Raw genomic sequence first — 18904 nt, 5'->3', positions numbered from 1 at the left:
AGTGAATTCATTACGCGACGTTCAGATCTCCAGATGCCTATGGACTCCTCGGAATTAGGTGTTAAATAGACAAAAGTGAACCAAACTGCCTTTAAAAGCACAGCATGACCATGTAATTCTTTTTCCAGTTTGTGGTAAAAAATGATGAAACTTCTTTCCAAGTAGCTATCACCCAGATTTAGTGTGAAAAGTAGTGTAATTGTAATTCACGCCATCAGGGTCTATCACTGATAGACTATCAGCTGTTCTGTAGTTAGGAAGGCTTTCTTTTCAAATAGGAAAGCTGCCAAGTGCTCTGTGATACCTCCAGCAAGCTTATCGGATGGAAGATCGGAGCCAAAACAGCAGCTGCACACATATGCAAATTGGCAATTAATAGTATAACATTCTGGGGAGGATTTTTTTTTTTTTTTTTAATATGGGAAAGTATAGAGAAGCTACCTTAATATTAACCTTAACAGTGACAGGGAACTTCTTGCCTGAGCGGCCAAAGAATAATTACCCTCTGGTGAGACTTTCACTCTATTACTTTCTTCCTTCACACAAAGATCAAAGCTTTGTTGTCCTGCCGAGTTTGTCTCTATCATGAAAGTTAACTTCAGGCGATGGAAAAAAAAAGGGGATACCTTGTAGCTTCAGCTCCCGAAAGTAGGGAATCATGGCAATTTGCGCTTCCCTTCCCACCCCCAGCTTCCCAAAGAACCAAAAAAAAAACCAAAACCAACAACAACCCCCCCCCCCCCAAAAAAAAGAAACAAACCCACCAACAAACAAAAAAACCCCAACAAAGAAATAATAATTAGAAAAACAAACCACCGGGGGGGGGGGGGGTGGGGGTGGGAGATCATTTTAGTTTTAGTTTAGGATGCCTATCCTGTTCCCTGAAAAAATGTTCCTTGCTATATGGAACTCTTAGGACTGTGCATTTGTTGCGGATACTCTAATCAACGACAAAGTAATTGAAAGGATTAGGTTTATGTATTTTTTAACGTGTTTTTCCCAGCCTGCTGCAGCAAACCAGCTTGCTTTATTTAGCCCAGCATGTATGAATACAAGACTCCCAATTAATGCAGTTGCTTGCTTTAGTCAGAGCATTGCCTTTCAAAGGGTCCTCACATGATCCTTTTCTTGTAATAGCAGGCTGGAACTGGGAAGGCTTGCAAGGCTGCTGCATTTCACAGCAGCCTGTCCCCAGCGCTTACCCCAGTGTCTGTCTGTCTCTTCTAGGACAGGTGTGGGGTGATTAGCTACGTTTTAGATAATCTGTGACTTTTTAATAGTCCTGTTTTCACGAATAAACATTCTGGAGTGTTTAAGGGTAGGAAGAAAAATCTGGTTCTGCACGAAGGCAGGCCAGGCAGTTCTCTCTTCTCCAGGGGCAGCCGGCCGTGCGGTGGGAGCCTACCCCGGACCTCCCCACGTCTGCCATCCTTGTCCGCTCTCACTCCCTCTCCTATGCCAATCCCTCTCCATTTTATTACTCAGTAATTACATTTGGAGGTGAAACCCCTTTGTGTTGCTATCATTGAGCTATATTTCTGCTCCAGACAGAGGCTGTTTGGGAAGGCGGCGCAGGCGGGTAGCGAGGTGTCCGTCCCGCCCAGACGCCGCTTGAGCCCGCCGGCAGCACGCAGCAGGTCCGCGCAGCGCGGAGCAGAGCCTCCCGCCGCAGCGGCGGGCGCGGCAGCACTGCCCTGTTGAGCAGCACCTGCCACCGCAGCAGCCAGGGATTGCTCCGTACTACTACTTCGTTAGTCACGCAGCAGCCTGAAATCTGACGGCCCCCTCCCCTCTGTTTCCAAAAGAGGCTCTCCCTGCCCAAGTCCAGCGGCGGCTTTCTAAACAGCACCCGACAATCCCGTCAGACAAAGAAAATATAGTCAGATCTAGAATGTAATTCTTCACTATCCTGTTCCATCATCAAATCAATATCGCACACGAGTTAAAGTGGGGATATAAACAGATCCATACATTCTGGTTTTCATCTAGAACTGGAATATATAGACATTTATCTTCACAGATCCTAAAAAATCAGATCTATGGGAGGGATATTCTTCCTCAAAATACTGGGGTCTCAAAGGCAGGATGATATAAATCCTCATCTAAAGTCGACTACGGCAAAAAGAAGACCAGCTTGACTAAAGTATTAGTTCAACTGGACACACGCAGGAAAATCTGTTTGTAGGCTGCTCAACAAGCAGTACTTACATGAGTTTCCCATCTCTGTGCTTGTCTGGATTACTATTTGCAGTGCCTTTTTCCATACTGTAAACACTTATTTAATACCTTCGTTGAGCCACTTTTATTTTCTTCCAGGGTCTCATAAACACATAGAACATAACTAATCTTTAAAACTGATGTAGTTTAAGTTGTGTTTTAAAGTTTCATACCAATTATGCAAATCAGTATTCCAATGTTTATATAAAATATCTTGATAATTTCTCCCATTCAAGAATTTGCTGTTCAAGTTTTAATTTGGACAAGGGATGGCCTTCAAGCCTTCTTGTGAATATATATATGAATACATAAAAACAAAATGCTTTTCGTTTACATAACTTAGCTTCTTCTGTTCTAATGATGGCATAAATCTGCTTAATCAGTTAAATTTAAAGAACACCTTAGACAATGTTGAACATATAATCTCAAATAATGTAAAGAACAACCTAATAAAAATAATCCTGATGATTACAGTTTCATGTGAATAGACTGTATCCAGGAAATTCAGAACAAAAATAATGGGATTATTTTTACGATTAAGGAGAACAGGGGTTGGGCCTTCATGCTCAGTTCACTTAATTAAAGGAGCACACTGGAAAGCATGTAGTGCTATACAAGTGCATGCACGGCATGGAGAGTTCTGTTCTCTCCCAGCTTTGGGTATGGTTTCCATACAACTGTTATCTGGGAACGTTTGCATCAGATACAAGTATACGTACAGTTGTGCAACTAGTATATATATATATATATATATTTCCCCTTTCAACAGTATTATTTCTTTTAACAGTACCATGTTACTCAGGCATTTCTATGTGTGCATTTATCCTGCTTCAGGAGATGAGGTGGTGGTTTGGTTTTTTTTTAAATTCTGGTCTCCAGAGAAAATAAGGAAAAAGGGGGTGTGTGGTTTGGCCTATCTTCTAATAATTTGGAAGTATGTTGGCAAAGTTAAACCATTTTTGACATAGAAATATACAGTAAGATACTGGTTGGTTTGTTTGTTTGCTTGCTTTTTTTTAATGTTATAAATAAGAATAAGACTATTAATACTAGGGAAAAGGCACAAAAAAGCCAACCATTATTTGCTCTATATGGCACCAGTTTGTTGACTCAAAAGACTTCATGAGCTCCTGAACCATTCTCACCATGTGATATCTCTTACCAACCTCGCAGGCCAGAACTCAAAACTAGAGGTTATGGGAAAAGACAGAAATATCTTGGGGATGTCCCATCAAAGAAACAGAGGATATCTTGGAGGTTTTAAGATAGAGGGGTAACCTAAGGATTACATGGGATACTGAGGGGATGGGAGTAGAGACAAGTAAAGAATACAGGGGATATAGGAAACAACTGCAAAAAATCAATTTTGATGTTAATTGGAAAGCTTTACACCCAGATATTCTATTATATCATTACTGTATTCTTCTCCATGTTTCTGAGATAAAAGATATGAATGACAAATCACTCACAATTAATTTCAGAACTTTGTCCACCAATCCAGTACCAATTTTTGTATTGTAGAAAGCAATCCTTTAATTTTTACATCAGTACAGTTGGGCAAAAGATAATTTGATGCACTTTTAAAAGTACATTCTCCTGACATTACTAAAGAGAAGTTGTGAACAGCGAAGGCTGAAGAAGAAAACAAGTCAGTTAGATGTGACAGTAATAGAAGAGTCACTGTGGCAGTAAGGCTGTCTATGCCAGTTATTTCCATTTGATTCATAAGAACCACAAAAAAAGGCTTCGTTTTCTTCCTTTTGTTTTCCCCACAGTAAGCACTTTTAGTGAGATGGAGTCTTCCAATGTTAAAAGATGATGCTGTATTATTGCATTTGAACGACATGATTTGAACATTGTAGAACAAATTGCTTATGAAAGTTAGAAATAAAAAGAAAGGAGAATTACAGGAAACAAGACCCACAAGAAGAATCTCTAGAACACTGCATTATTGGAAGACAGAATTGCTCCTCAGTGAGAGTGAACTTTAGAATTGGATTTTTCTTGAGAAAGAAAGGAAGAATTATCAGAAAAGTAGTAGAAGGTGGGACTGAACCAACATTTCTGGATAATACTTGCAAAACCTTGGCTAATCCATGGCTGTTTCAGCAACCATAGCTATTCCACTGGAGATGTTTTTGTAGAAATTGAAGAAATCACAGTGGCGATTGATAGATTCTGTGTTTGAGAGCTGGAGAAAGCAATGTGCCTATGGATATAAACTACTACAGAAAAAAAAAAAAAAAAAGCCTTGTTTTTAATAGTACACAAATTAGATAATATTAAAACATGTTACATTTAATTCGCTTAATTTAGATAAGCAATTTGCAATAATATTCACTTATACAGAATGCTTTCAGCAGTAATTCTAAGGAACTTTTGAATGTATAGTTCAATATATAAACCCACATCATCTGTATATAACTGATAATGAGTCATCTCTTGAAGATAAGAATGGAAAACCAGGTAAATGCGTAGTACAGAATACAATTTTCAGTAATTGAGAGGCAGAGACAATATTGTATTAGTTTTAGGACTGCTACTGGATGTATCTGCCTGATTTAAAGGGATATTCCTTAGATGGAATGAGAGAAAAAGTCTTACAAGCATTTAATCTCAGGGAGACCTGGACTAATCAGGAAAGGTCACAATGGGAAAAAACCTCACTTTTGTAAGATCTGTAATACTGGGGCTGGTCAGATGTTCACAATATATTGCTCACCAAGAAACTGAGCCCAAGAATTTTAAGTTTTTTTGGTGAATAACTTTGAATAATTAATCATTCTGAGAAAATCACAATCTGTTCACCAAGAGTTCATGAAAAAAAACAAGGTGAATAATTCATTATGAATTATTTGACCAGTTTTAGCAATGAGATTCTAAATCTGTCTTCTTATGGATATTAACCTCATTAATACTATTTAGATACAACGCTTCAAGATAATTAAAATGATGCAATATTGCACATCTAATATGGCACAATTGAAGCTACTGAGTTTCTTTCTATAAATACTTTGAAAAGAAGTCTTTGTGTATTATACTTTAAAAAGACTCTCTGTCTCACTTTAGAAGTACTGGTAATCTTGGAACAACTAACAACAGGACCTTTCTTACATAAGAAGAAAGCCTTGATGGCAGACAGATCTAAATGTTTAAAATCTGCTGGGGTCTACTGCTATAACACACAGCTGAGTAACCAATTCTGTGATAAGATGCTGTCTCTCCTGAGTGTTAGGGAGTTTGAGAGTGTGTCTAATCCTGCACTGAGAAAGAGAACTTCTATGGATGTGAAGAAATCAGGTTCAGATTCCCACTCTTAAATATTTTAAACCCATTAACTATACAACAATTATTGTACAATAATTTAGTAACTGAATAATGTTACAAGACTAATGTCAAACTCATCCAATGTGCCATCCTAAACCTATTACTACACTACTTTTTAAATACAAGCATGACATTGTTTGAAATTAAAAGCTAACATATCCTGACAATTTCCAAGCAACATATAGCCAAGTATCCAATTTCATTAGGTAAAGATGCAGTTTCATGACACTTTGAATCATTTTGCATCAGAGCTGCTAGTGTGCTTTCTGCCAAGCATGTCTGCCTACTCCCTTGCATTAGCAGTACTGTTTGGATGACTCTGTCCCCTCACTGCCTTCCCACAGAGGTGAGCTGTTTCATGGCAGAATACTATTCAGAATGCAGCCTGACAATACAACTAGGCTGGTTTAAAAACAAGCCCCTATCCAAAGAGATTCTTTTTTGTTTTTGAACCTGTTTGCATGCCTTCCTGGCATAAATATTGATCTGACCCGACCCTATAGAGAAGCCAAAGAGACAGAAAGCCAGTCTTACAGTACTTTGGGTTAGTAACATGCTGTTGAGCTAAAAGAGATTCACTTTAAAGTCAGATGAACGAAGGTGCCAATGAAAATGCTACAAAAGAGCAGAGCAAAGAGAGCTCAAGGGAAAGCAGTGGTAACATATGGCCAAAAGTAGGGTTTGCAGCAATCAACATTTAGATTGGCTTCAGCTTTAGTGGAACCACAGCCTTGGATTTACTGTAAATAAGATCCAATTCTGAAGGAACTTCCTCAAAACAAACATAAGGCAAGTCATTGCATACTCCTCCCCCAAGAAAAATACCCAAAAAACGCAGCAATTACAATGATAGTAATAGTAGTTATAACTTACTTCATCTAATGTATTTTCAACCATTTGGCATACCACGTGCGAGTCCACCAATTTATTATACTTGATGCTGAACAGAGTTTTACCCATGCAAGATTTAATCTGACCCTTCAAAGAATATTTAAAAAACATTTAATTGTAAATTTAATGCAGTGCATTTTGTAAAGTGTTTTACTGTTTACTATATGCAAATGTACATCATATTACTTTGAAATGTCAGTAAAAGCCTTTTAAAAGACTAGCTCTTGTTGAAGAAATTTTCCAGTTAAATACTTATGAAAGTAATCCTCTATTGAGTGCCATGCTGTTAAAATCAGTTTATATATTATGATTATGAAGCTATTTATTATCTACTATTTATATACTTCATGCATATTTTCAGTCCTACTTCTAAATTTGAATATCAGATCTGAAGTTATGTAGCTATAACTTCAAAACAATTTTATTCCATGTACTACATTGAAACATATGCAATGGACGCATAGTAAATATGAAAGACAATTCCCAGTTTGTCAGTTAAAAATTATGCTAATAATAATAAATACAATGAAATTGTCATTGCAGTGTGCTGGCAGAATGCAAAAGTGTGCAGAGGTGGGATCCGGCTACATGGTTCCTATTCACATCAATGATTCAATCACGTACCAACTTTAGAAATTTTCTTCTCATTAGTTTAGTTGTTTGTGGGTTTTTTAATCTTTGGTGCATTTTAAAATGGAATTAAAGAGTGACTGTTCTTTGCCAATTCCCTTGGCTGTGGCATTCAGAAATGCAATCTTCCCATTCTACCTTTTCCTGCTCTGTATTAAAGAAGGAATTTATGCTACAAAACAGGGCTGTAGCTTTGTATTACTAATAGCTATACAGCTATAGTTACTACTGCAGCTATACTGTCTTTACTGGTTAGTAATGTCTGATGTTCATTCATGACACCATAAGAATTCTGTAAAAAAAATTTATGAAGTCATAAATCAGAAGATTATGGATTGGATGAAAAAGATTTCATAGAAACACAACATTTTAGAGTAAAATATAGTAAAGTGGCGACTAGTAGAAAACATGCATACGGGGGAAACATTCATCACTTCTTGCAACCTAGTTCTCCCTTAAGGTCTGGGAAAAACACTGAGACAACTACATATCTTTGAGTACTGATGGGTTGCCTGGTGGATCTCTATTGCTGTGCCCTACAGGAGCTTTTTATCTTAAGGCTAGATAAGTCTTTGAAAGGTTAGCTCTTTTTTTCTGTCAAATGGGTTCCTGGGCTATGAATAGAGAGATCAGAGTGAGATGAAAGGTCCACAGAAATAAGTAGATGGATGGAAGTCACCCCTAAAACAAGGTATACCTTGGTAAGTATCAGCGAGAAGGAAAGGAGATCTACATTTCAAAAAATGACAGAAAGAAATTTGATGAAACAAAAGAACATCAACCATTTATTTATATGAGAGAGTGAGATGGGACCTCCCACTGACTACCAACTTGTTCTACTAAAGCTTTAGTTCACTAAGCTTTCAACAGTTTGCTGTTTATCAGCAGTTGGTCATGATTTTACTGAAAATTTCCCAATATTGTGTGATGGATTACATTGAGAATCTCAACTTCCATTAAATAAAATTTTAAAAATGATTTTTCACACAAATAACTTAAAGTTTACCTGAAAAAAATATAACAGCACAAATGTGACAGCACAAATTAATAACACAAATGTGACAGCAGTAAGAAAGAAAATGTATTCCTCTTTGGCACTTTCTCCAATCTCTCTCTGATATTCTATGAACTATCTCAAGGTGCAGATGAAAGTATCTTGGTTTCAGACTTACTAAATTACATTAAGAGCCTGTTTGGGTTTGTTGTTTGTTTTTAAAACTTTGTGTATCTTTTCAGATCCTGTGGCTGAATTACAGTCTCCTGAATATTACTGTTTCAAAGGGATCACCATAATTATAAGCATAAGCAATTACTATATTTAGTCTCTTCAGTTAGCAATTCCAAATGCTCCAAAGATATACATATCAAATTTCACAAGTCCTTTAATTGCAGGTGAACAGACTTCTTCACTCTATTTAACCAAGCATGTACTAAGAACTAAGATGTAATGTAATTTCCATAAATTGTAGACAGTTCATAACAAAGCCTATTGTTGTGGGGTTTTTTGTTTTGCTTTGTGTTAGCTTGTGTTTGGTTGGTTGGTTTGTTGGCTGTTTTTTTAAGTCCTGTGCTCCCTCTAATGTACGGTTTGTTTTTTAAAAAGGGGTAAGGTAAATATGGGCATTGTGTGCTAAGTAATCAAAATTGCAACTAATAAAATGCATTTATAACTTTTGAGAAAGAAAAAAGATTTCTGTTTTTTACTATTTTTAAGGCTATTTCTTTTTTAACAATTTATAAACCAGATATTTTAGTATCTATAACCTGATTTGTTTTGCAATGCTTTAAATGTCTACTATGGAATTAAGAACAACATGTAGTTTTTAAAGGAGCAAGCTCAGAGATGCTGTTGTTAACACAACATGCTAATATGATTGGACTGAAAATTAGGACATGCTGCTGTCACCCTAGGAGAAGCTATCAGACTAGTTAGGATTTAGGGGGAGACTATTTGCCCTTTGAAGACAACAGCCTTCCTTTTGTTCATATTCTGTTCTGCTCCTTTAAGCCATGGCTTGATCATGCATTCCAGTGTTCTGTTATCTCAAAATAGCAATATACCCCTTCTTGCAGCAATACTCCTCTTTCTTCTTTTTCCTGGAGAAGGCAGGATAAAATGGCTACAAATGGTCAGTAAGGAAGTTTTATCAGTTTCAAATGGCTGCAAATATGAGATTTCCATAAAGATTAATGGCAACAGATGACCCGTAAGCAGCAAATATTCTCCAGGTAAAAGGTTTTTTTCAGACACTCTAGCCTCTAGCTTCAGTTAAATAATAGTATTTAATTGATAAAAAAAAAAAAAAACAAACCCACAAACAAAAACCAACCAAACAAAAAAGCTTGCAGGCATGTTTCAATTAGGCAATAGATAACATAAGAAGTTCTCAGAGATAACTAATTAAATGCATTTCATCTCTTCAGTCTACCCCTCAAATGCTCTATACCTTAAGAGTTTATATTCAAACATATATTGTAGATTTTCCAAATGTAAAGACTAGTCACTTTTCTCTTACCATACTATTTTTAATAATTCCTTTAGCATTTACTTTAATAATAAGCAATATGATTCACTAGGGAGTTCAGCAAAGAATTCCATAAATGGTAAAACCTGGGAGATCATTCTTGCCCACCCTTCACTCATGCAAGCAGAACTTCCTGTCATAGTTTCTAACTCATTGTTTAGTTTAAGTACGTCCAGTATTAGTGCTTCCATCCATCTTCTTTCGAGTCTGAATACATAGTTTAAAATTAATGAAAGTAGGTCCTACTTTTCTTAAACAACTAAACATTTCAGTTTGAAAAGCAACTACTGTGCAAGCAGCCTAACTTAGAGAAAAATACAAGGGAATTCTGGATCCATAATTCACCCTCCACCCTCTGACCCCACCAACCGCCATATTAGTGTGCCCCCACCAAAATACCAGCTTGTGTTTACAGTTTCGTTTCTCCTGATGGTGGATGGGCGCGTGTACACGCACTCGCTCTATGTGCACTCAATAGGATCATGATCTGGAGAGCTGAAAATGTAAACACAAGCTGGTATTGTGGAGTGACTAGCGGTTTGTGGTTTCTTTGTTTGAATATTTCAAAAATGGCACACTGGCCAGAAGTATAGAAGAGAAAAGCAGAGTTGCGATTTCTATAAAAATTTGATGGTTCCAATATTCACATTTCAGGTAGATAAAAAGGGCTACACAATTGGAAGCTATTTTTTCAATACCTTATTTTAATCATTACAGTTGATTACACTTCACTGCACAAGTTTTGTTTTCAGGGATAGACAATATATTCTTTGCTATTAGTTTCACATGATGAGGAATACCCTGCTTGCTTAGGTGCCCATTAAGCTATTTTTTACAGATCAGGAATATTCTGTTAATCCAAAACTGAAGTAGGATATATGGTTAAGCATTCACAGGATCAGCGCATTTTACATTAATACAGCTCATTCTCTTTTTATAAAGAATGTACATGGAGCTGGCCCTTTTCCTTATTCAAGCTCAAACATAGATTCCTATGTGGACCAAACATCCCAAGCACAGCTCTGAAATGGCATATCCATACAGTTACAAGAGCACAAACTTAAACTGGTGTAATTTCAGAAATAATTATTTCCTTTTTGCTTCACTAGAAGTAAATGAAACAGAATGATTCTATGAAAAGGCCATGAGTCCAAAATCTCATGTATTTTTTCTTTTTCGAAGCATATCAGCCAGTCTTAATAAAACTTCTTAATAAAAGCATCATTTTGCTACTGTTCTGGACATGGGAGGAGGGGAGAGGACTGAAATTCAGCTTATAAAGTACTAGTTTATACCCACTTATATTATCATATTATACTTTTTTAATTTATTTTTAATAAGCTTTTCAAAAGTAGGTATTTTAAGTAAGGTTTGTTTTTTTCCCAATCATTTATTTTAATCAGAGTTGTGGACTGGTTCTAACACCTATTACACATATTACACATGCTCATCACTGCAAATTCAAACAACAGCTGAAAGTAAAATCTAAGAAAAGATGGAAAAAAGAAGAGTGGTCTTCTCAAAACAGTAAAAAAAGTCCTGAAACTCTATTAGTATTAATGCAATAACTCTGACTCTTTATTCAAGAGTGACAGTTCTGCAATTAATACCAGTGTTCCATCTAAGAACAACAGTGTTATAGTAACTTACAGCTCATGAAAAGAGCATCTGGTTTATAAATACTTATAAGTTCCATTTGATTGAAACATATCTGTCACATAAAAAGCAGAAAATTCCTTCTAAAAGTATGTAGTATTACCTTCCAAACAAAATCATACAATAACAACACTCAATTCTCTTCTTCAAAAACTTTTCATGTGTATTTCAGGAACATTTAATCACTTTACACAAACTGCACAACTGCAATGCCATCAGAAGGTTGAACATCTTGCTTCTTTTTAATACATTACTCCATATAAGCACCCTCACAAAGACAGCTTGTGAGCATTTCACAAATTATAATAATGGAACCACCTACATGTATATCAGTGCTGACAGATCTGGATCATCTTATTTTCACCTGCAGTAAGTTCAGACTCAGCTGAAAACTAAATTATACAATGAACAGCTTTGTTGTAGGAATATGCATGGCCTTATTTTTCACCAACATTTGCAGAACAAATGCACGCAGTAGCATAGATATTTAATGTAAATGGTAATAGATACTAATGACCTTGTGATATATTTTTTTCCATCTAAATAAAAGATAAAGTTCATCACTTCATTTTTTAACATACTACACTACAGAGGAATGGTATTGTCTACATTGAGGCATACCTGTTCAATAGACATTATCTGTAATAGTTTAATGCACAAAGAGGAGAATGCATCCAAAAAAATATTCTTGCTGTTAGCTGATACTAGTAATAGTATTCCCATTGATTGCAATATCATGATTTAGATGAAGAATTAACTAAAAGAAAAATTAGCATTTAGCTATTACAGAAAATACCATAGAATTCTGATGACTGTTTATAGTCAGGACCTTTACTATATGCAGTTCCTAAAGGTAATAGCAGTTCTGGTCTAAAATAAGAGGACTGCCAAATAAGTTGAGAATGCCACTCTGGAATTTCTGAGCTTTAAAGACAAATACTGACCAACTACAGACCAATAAAACCAAACACTCATCTTATTCCTTGGCCATTGTAGAATGGTTTATGCCAAGATGCCTCCAGTCATACAGAACATGTTTGCAACTCTTAAAAGGGAAAGACAGCATTATTCACAACATTTCCTTGTGTTTGAAGATCTATCTATCTTAACCATTTTTTTCTAAAGAAATAATAAGTATATACTCCATACAAACATGAAATAAATGTGTGCAATCCTACATGATATGTCTTCCCCTCCTACTTGCATCAGTTGATGTAAAATAAAATAAACCCATCGTTCTTTAGCAAGCTTTATGAAACAGCATATTTAGCACTCTTAGCTGCTTCTACAAAAAAAAACCAACCCACCCTGCTTATTCAACTGGCAAAATGACAAAGACCTCAAGAGGCTATATATCTGTGTGCCCAAATTTAATCAGAGTGGATTCTTCTTCCCTAAAAATACCACTTTGTTCAAAATGTATAAGGGGCAGCTGCTTTCTCTGTCATAAGAAAGACTTGATATTATTCAAGGGATTTTTCTATTTGTATAGTAAAGCATAATGCTAAAAGTAACAATGAACAAAACTAACCTGCATTGTTACAGCACATAATTGTAACAACACGAGTATGAAAACATTACACTGCTTCATTCATTATATTAATGTAATCCACGTCAGTCAAGTATATCTGAAGCCAATTTTAAATTATAAGGGAAATATCAAAACTAGCTAGTATTTTACTGGTAAGCAGTGACGAAAATTTAACAAATATTCAGAAAATGAAGAAGAGCTGAAAGAAATACCATAAAGGAAAAGGCTTACACCATGTTAGTATTGTAAGTAGCTCACCAACTTTTAAGTCTACTGGTTGCTTAAAAAATAACTGCAATATCAAAGATATCCTCAAATAATTAGAAGCATGGTTACTTTTCATGCAGCAGGCAGCCTATTCTTATGCTTCAAGACAGTAAAGGTGGTTTGCATTTACAAAATTTTATTACTTAAGTATCTGTGTGTATAACGTGACCAGTTACATCAAGTATAGATTTAGACTGGACAACATTCGTACTATCAGCAAGAGAAAATGTTACAATAGCTTTGATTTGTTTTCTCAAAACTAAAGCTAGAAAACCTTTCCTTAAAAATTGTGTCCCATGCAGAGGGTCAGAAGACATAGTTTAATAAGACCTGGTCTCTATACCCAATTTTGGTGATTATTTGAACAGATTATTTGGTAGCCTACATGTGATGATCACTACTGGGGATTATTTTTCTCTTTACTTACTTGAGAAACAAAACCATAAAAGACTGTAAGGAGAAAATCTGAATGAACTGCTTTGGGAAGTTTTTGAGTGGGATGGAGATCCTTAAGGTTACTGCTTATGTATACCATTAAGAACACATTTTGCCATCTTCCATTACAAAAGAACAGAGCTAGTTTACCTACCACTCATTTAAAGAATATTAACTATTCATGTACTACTATTAAAAAATCCTATCTCTATTACCAAGAACAAAGTCAATGGGTAAAGTAAAGCACAAAATTTGACCTTTAAAAATATTTGTAAAGTTTTCCTGGTTTTTAGAGAGAGAAACATATTTTGCTTAGTGGTTAATAAATTCAGATAGTGACCATTTGACCTGGTTTTTTGAAAGTAATTAGCAGCTCCAGTTACCTGAAAGATGGAGCTAAGATGAGCAGGCAGTTTTAAATCAACGCATTTCTAATTAAAAATGATGTTATTTACAGTCACTCAATAGAAGTTGTAAGCATCTGTGCTCATAAAGAAATATGCAAAAAAGGACTGATGATTTTTTAGAGGCTATCCAGAGTTGCTGAAAACAGCAAGTGAAGGATGTTGAATACAAAAAACGATTGACTGTTAGCTAGATGAGATTATCACTCTTACTTAAACTGATTCTTTCAGGTTACTTGGAAATATGTCATTTAATTAATTTCATATCCAGTTTTTGTGGAGAAGGGAAACTTCTTCACAATGCAGAGCATAAAACTAAACTGAAAGAAGCAAATAATTATGTTAGCTTGTTGGACAGGTGGTGAACAGGGTACTACAGAAAGGACAACACAGTGAGAGTTCTAAATCTACAAACACTAGTCAAAATCCCCAAGCTCCCAAAATACACAAACATACTATTATAAGGCCCTGATGCCCTGAGGTAGTTTCTACAGTTTCCTTACAGTTTCTGTAAGGAAAAGATTATTGAGACTAACAGTTGCATTTATTACACTCAAAATTCTCTATTGCACAAATGCCATATGAATCATCATACTGTATTTCAGATATTTTAAACAGTGCTCAAAACTACTAAAAAACTCTAAAGCATTTTTAAAGCACTAGAGTCAACTTTGTGAACTGCAGACTATGGAAAAGTTTCTCTGCTATATTAACTAAAATCCATGATCTTCAAAAGGCTCAAAACCACAGTTAGAGATTGTGTACTGTATTACGTTTAACAACCCAGCAACTTAGATACCAGAAATACAATAGTTTGAAAAACTTAATGAATATCAATTTTTCATCTTCTAGTTTCAATATTTTTGTTTATTACAGCAAGCTTTTGTATTTACTTTTGCCTCAAACATTTTGCTTATCTGTGTGATATTCTGCTTATCTGGATTTAGATACATTTTTATCAGTGAAACAAAATGTAGTAATTTAGACAGTGCTGTGACACCACTTTAAAAGCAAGAATAAACAAGCAAGTCCTTTTTTTTTTAGCAGAATAACTAAATCTGAAATACAATCATAAAATACAGTTTAAAATAAACTAAATTAAGTTTAGTTAAATTTAATTTAATTGAAAATTAGCATAAACTTTTCACAGAACGGATTAATGATGCCTTAACTGATAGAGTGCTGCTTCATTAGTTATCAGGAATTCAAATGACAAATATGCAAATATTTTAATAAAAAATAGTATGTGCAAGTTTAATATTTACATCTACCTTCTCTGCAAGAGATAGAGATGTCTTATTGTTTTATTATCTTAGCAAAATATAGCTGAAATTGATCATATTTCCCACATCTACCTTTGCAATGAAAACTCATAGGTTCAGCTGGTGCTTGGACTGAACTCAGGACCTGGAATAACATGGGGCGGGGTGGGAGAAGTGCTTAGTTGCTCAAGCTAAAAAAATCAGAACTCCCTAGATGAAGAAAAAAATCTGGAAGCATATGATTTAAAAAAAAAAAAATCACTGAAATTAAAAATCTGGGCAGTATTAAGAGCTTCTTCAGATCATTTCTGCAATGGAGATTCAAACTGCTACCACATGGTTCCAAATATTTAGGTCTCCAAATACCAACTGTTACAACATATAATTAAAGTCAGTTTATAACCTTAAATCAACTGAATCAAGATAGCTAGTGAGGTGAGATAAATTGCTACTGTATTTATTTATGGTATTCTATGATTTTATGGCACACAGCCAATATAACTAAAATAAGGATCTTGGCTTACCTGTAATAGTTCACTGCCAATTGCATGTACTCTGCCTATCCAAATTACAATTTTATCAATGTTTGGAAGGAACTCGCCTATTCAGTAGAATAAAATCCTGAAAAATCATATTTCTGACAATTCAGACGCTACAAGTATAAAACAAACCTTTTCTACTGCTTCTAATATTTTTATTCTGATCAGTGCAGAGAAGAAAACATGATCACAACTGTAGGAATAATGCATAGTCAAGAAAAAGTTATGCTGTATTTTATTTTCCTTTTCCTTCTTATAGCGCCTTATGTTACAAAGAGCTGAACCAGCTGAAGTCTGATGTATATGTTCAATCAATAAAATAGGTATTTTCTAAACCAACCAAGAAGGAGAAATATCTAAGCTTATGTAGCTAGCTGTTTACAATTTGTATTATCTCAGAAAATTTCCAAACACAATAAGGCTCCATCATGCTTTAATGTTTATAAGCATAGCAGAGAATTCTACTAAGGAGGAGCTGGAAGAAAGAGTCAGGACAGTGAAAGGAAAAAAATGCTGTGGGATTATCTTGGTGGATTGCAAGAACTGAAACCATCCTAAAGGGAAGAGTCAACACTTTCTGATCAATAGCTTGCATAATTATGAAGAGGAAGATTATGTGGAAGTCACAGATTTTGTGTCCTATTCTTTTGTGCTTAGGTCCAATTTCTACTTAATTCTACTTAAACAGAAAGTGTGTTTTTTTCACTTCCTAAGTAACAGTGTAAATCAGAAGTATAAACAGATTCCTGTTCTGTAGAGGTACCAGGACTGCAAATATCTTAGTCTCTGCTATATTATTCTGATTATTAATGTAATCTCTACAGACGTAATTAATTTATGGAAGCACTGTGGAATGAAGCTATGTAGCAATTCTTCTTTTGTGTCATTAGAGAAAGGCACAAATTGCATTCCTGTTTGTGGGGCAATTTCAAAGGAAAAAGTTCTGGCTGAGTGGAAAATCTGTTTTCATAGAATAGGATCATCCCTACCATCCTTTAATAAGACATTATAATTACTTGCACTGTTGTCACCATCATTATGTCCTCCAGCAGGATAGTCGTGGATGGCTTTTCTTTAGCATATCTTTACAAGTTGAGTTGAAAGCAATCTATTTTCTGCAAAATGGCTGCTTTCATTGTATACAGGACACTGAACCTCTTGTGCAGGACCTTTTCACCATGTTGTGATTGATTTTACATCTATTGAAAACAAGTCTGGTCTCTGCCACTTGTTTACCCTTGTATTCTCTCTTTATGCTTTGGTATGCATTTTTAATTAGATACACTCCAGTTCTTTCACCACTAGCTAACACTTTTATTTGGGAAGCAGTCTTTACTAGCCCTGCAAATATCCGCTGTTCTTTGCAATGTCAAGTCCTTTTCTCACCTTGCTTTGACTTGGTTATCACTTATATCACAAGTAATTCATCCATCTGTTAACTGCTCCAATTCACATTACTTGGCTTTATTTTAAAGATCTTAACAATGGTCAATGGTCTCATCTGGCAGCTGGTTTCTTGTAAAAAAATGTGCCTTTCCCAAGTGACACTCTTGTGAGGATCAAAATATTCACTGAATGGGTTTTATCTAGCAGTTTACAGGTCCCTCGGGCTCTCCATAGAACATATTGTATATACTCAGTGCCTTGGGCATCCCATGTGTAGCAATGTGGAGGACTTCACCTTCTTCAGTTTTATTTCACTCTTCTCCAGCTTTCTGCCATGTTTTTTTTCCATACTGTGGGTTAATTCTTGCCACAAAAAAAATCAAAAAAACTTATGCATCTATGTGGAGGTTTAAGTTTGGATCCAGGGTGTGCCCTGAAAGCAAAACTCTTCATTCTGACACACTTTGATGCTTTGTTTTGCCCTGTGAAGCTGTCTGGGAGTGCTGGAAATGAATTATTTCATATGAAAAACTGCACACCAGGAATATGCTTAATACACTTTTGTTGAAAATGGGCACTGTATTCACCCTATGGGTCTCAATTAGAGCTATCAAAAGTAAAAAATGATGAAAGAAATAAAACATGGTTACCCTGTTTAGCCCTACAGATTTGCTCCTACTAGTCTGTACTACATTCTAACGCAGACATAGCCACAGCAGTGATTGAAATGGTCTTTATTTCTTGGCACTCACTACCTGTCATTGGTGAAAAACAATTTACCAGTTACACAGCACTTTTTTAAAGGAATGTTTGATTCCAACAACAGAAATATCTTAAGTACTAAAGGAAGCGTGAAATTTATTTTTATTGTGTCACAAGAGGAAAAACTCCCACTGAATAAAGAAAAAAATTAGAATTAGGTGGAACATCGTTCCATCCCACAGTAATCCAGAAAAAAACCCTACAGTATGTCCACCTTACATACCACCTTTCTCTTAATTTACAGTCTTCAACTTACAGTCTTCTACACAGTTATTTAAATAATCTGTCTCTCACGGAGTAGCACCTTTGCAATTGCCAGGGACACAAACCCACTTCTCTGTTTCCTCATAAAAATTTTCCATTGACACCCCCAACACAGGCATTTCCAGCAAGACTGATTTTTTCTTGGCCTTATCTTCTCCAGATGGTCTGTAGATAGTTCTCACAACTCAGCCATCACTTTAAATAGACATAAAAAGACAAAAGTCCAGTTTCCTTTAGGACTGTAGATGAAACTTGTATTGGCTGGCGAATACTGAAACTTCCAATATGAACGAGACCTTCTGGCTCCATTTGGGAGGGGTGGTATTATGACTCACTGTAGGGAATGTTTGCTTTCTTAATACTCTCTTCTTTCAAAATGGGGATGGATTATATCCAAATACATTGTTACCATTCTCACCCAAATTAATCTGGGTTTATACTTGTCATACTTTAATGGGCAGGTCTATGTTCTAGAAGAGATAGATTTGTTTGCACGTTTTCAATAATCATATGTTTCATGATTAATGAAGCCTCTTTCAAACCTCTAACAGCCTTCTGCAGCTGACTGCAGAATTGCTGAGAAGACTAAAAAAAGTCATCTCACTCATATACTATCTTTAACTAATCTTGCAAAATTTTATTCATTGTCTGTGACAAGACCTGTTATTAGTCTGTACACAGCAAAAAGTTATCAGGCATTTTACAAGCTGTTGGGGATGTCACAGAGGTCACTGTAAGCACTTGTAACTGTTTTGAGTGCTTGCCAAGTATGACAGAGGAAACCATTTTCCCATATATAGGTTTGTCA

Source organism: Neopsephotus bourkii, unplaced genomic scaffold (assembly GCF_033783945.1).
Source record: "Neopsephotus bourkii isolate Nb327-2 ecotype Australia unplaced genomic scaffold, CSIRO-AGI_Nbou_v1 NB_196, whole genome shotgun sequence".
NCBI classification, from domain to species: Eukaryota; Metazoa; Chordata; class Aves; order Psittaciformes; family Psittacidae; genus Neopsephotus; species Neopsephotus bourkii.
The sequence above is the reverse complement of the archived record's forward strand: the minus strand, read 5'-3'. Positions refer to the sequence as shown.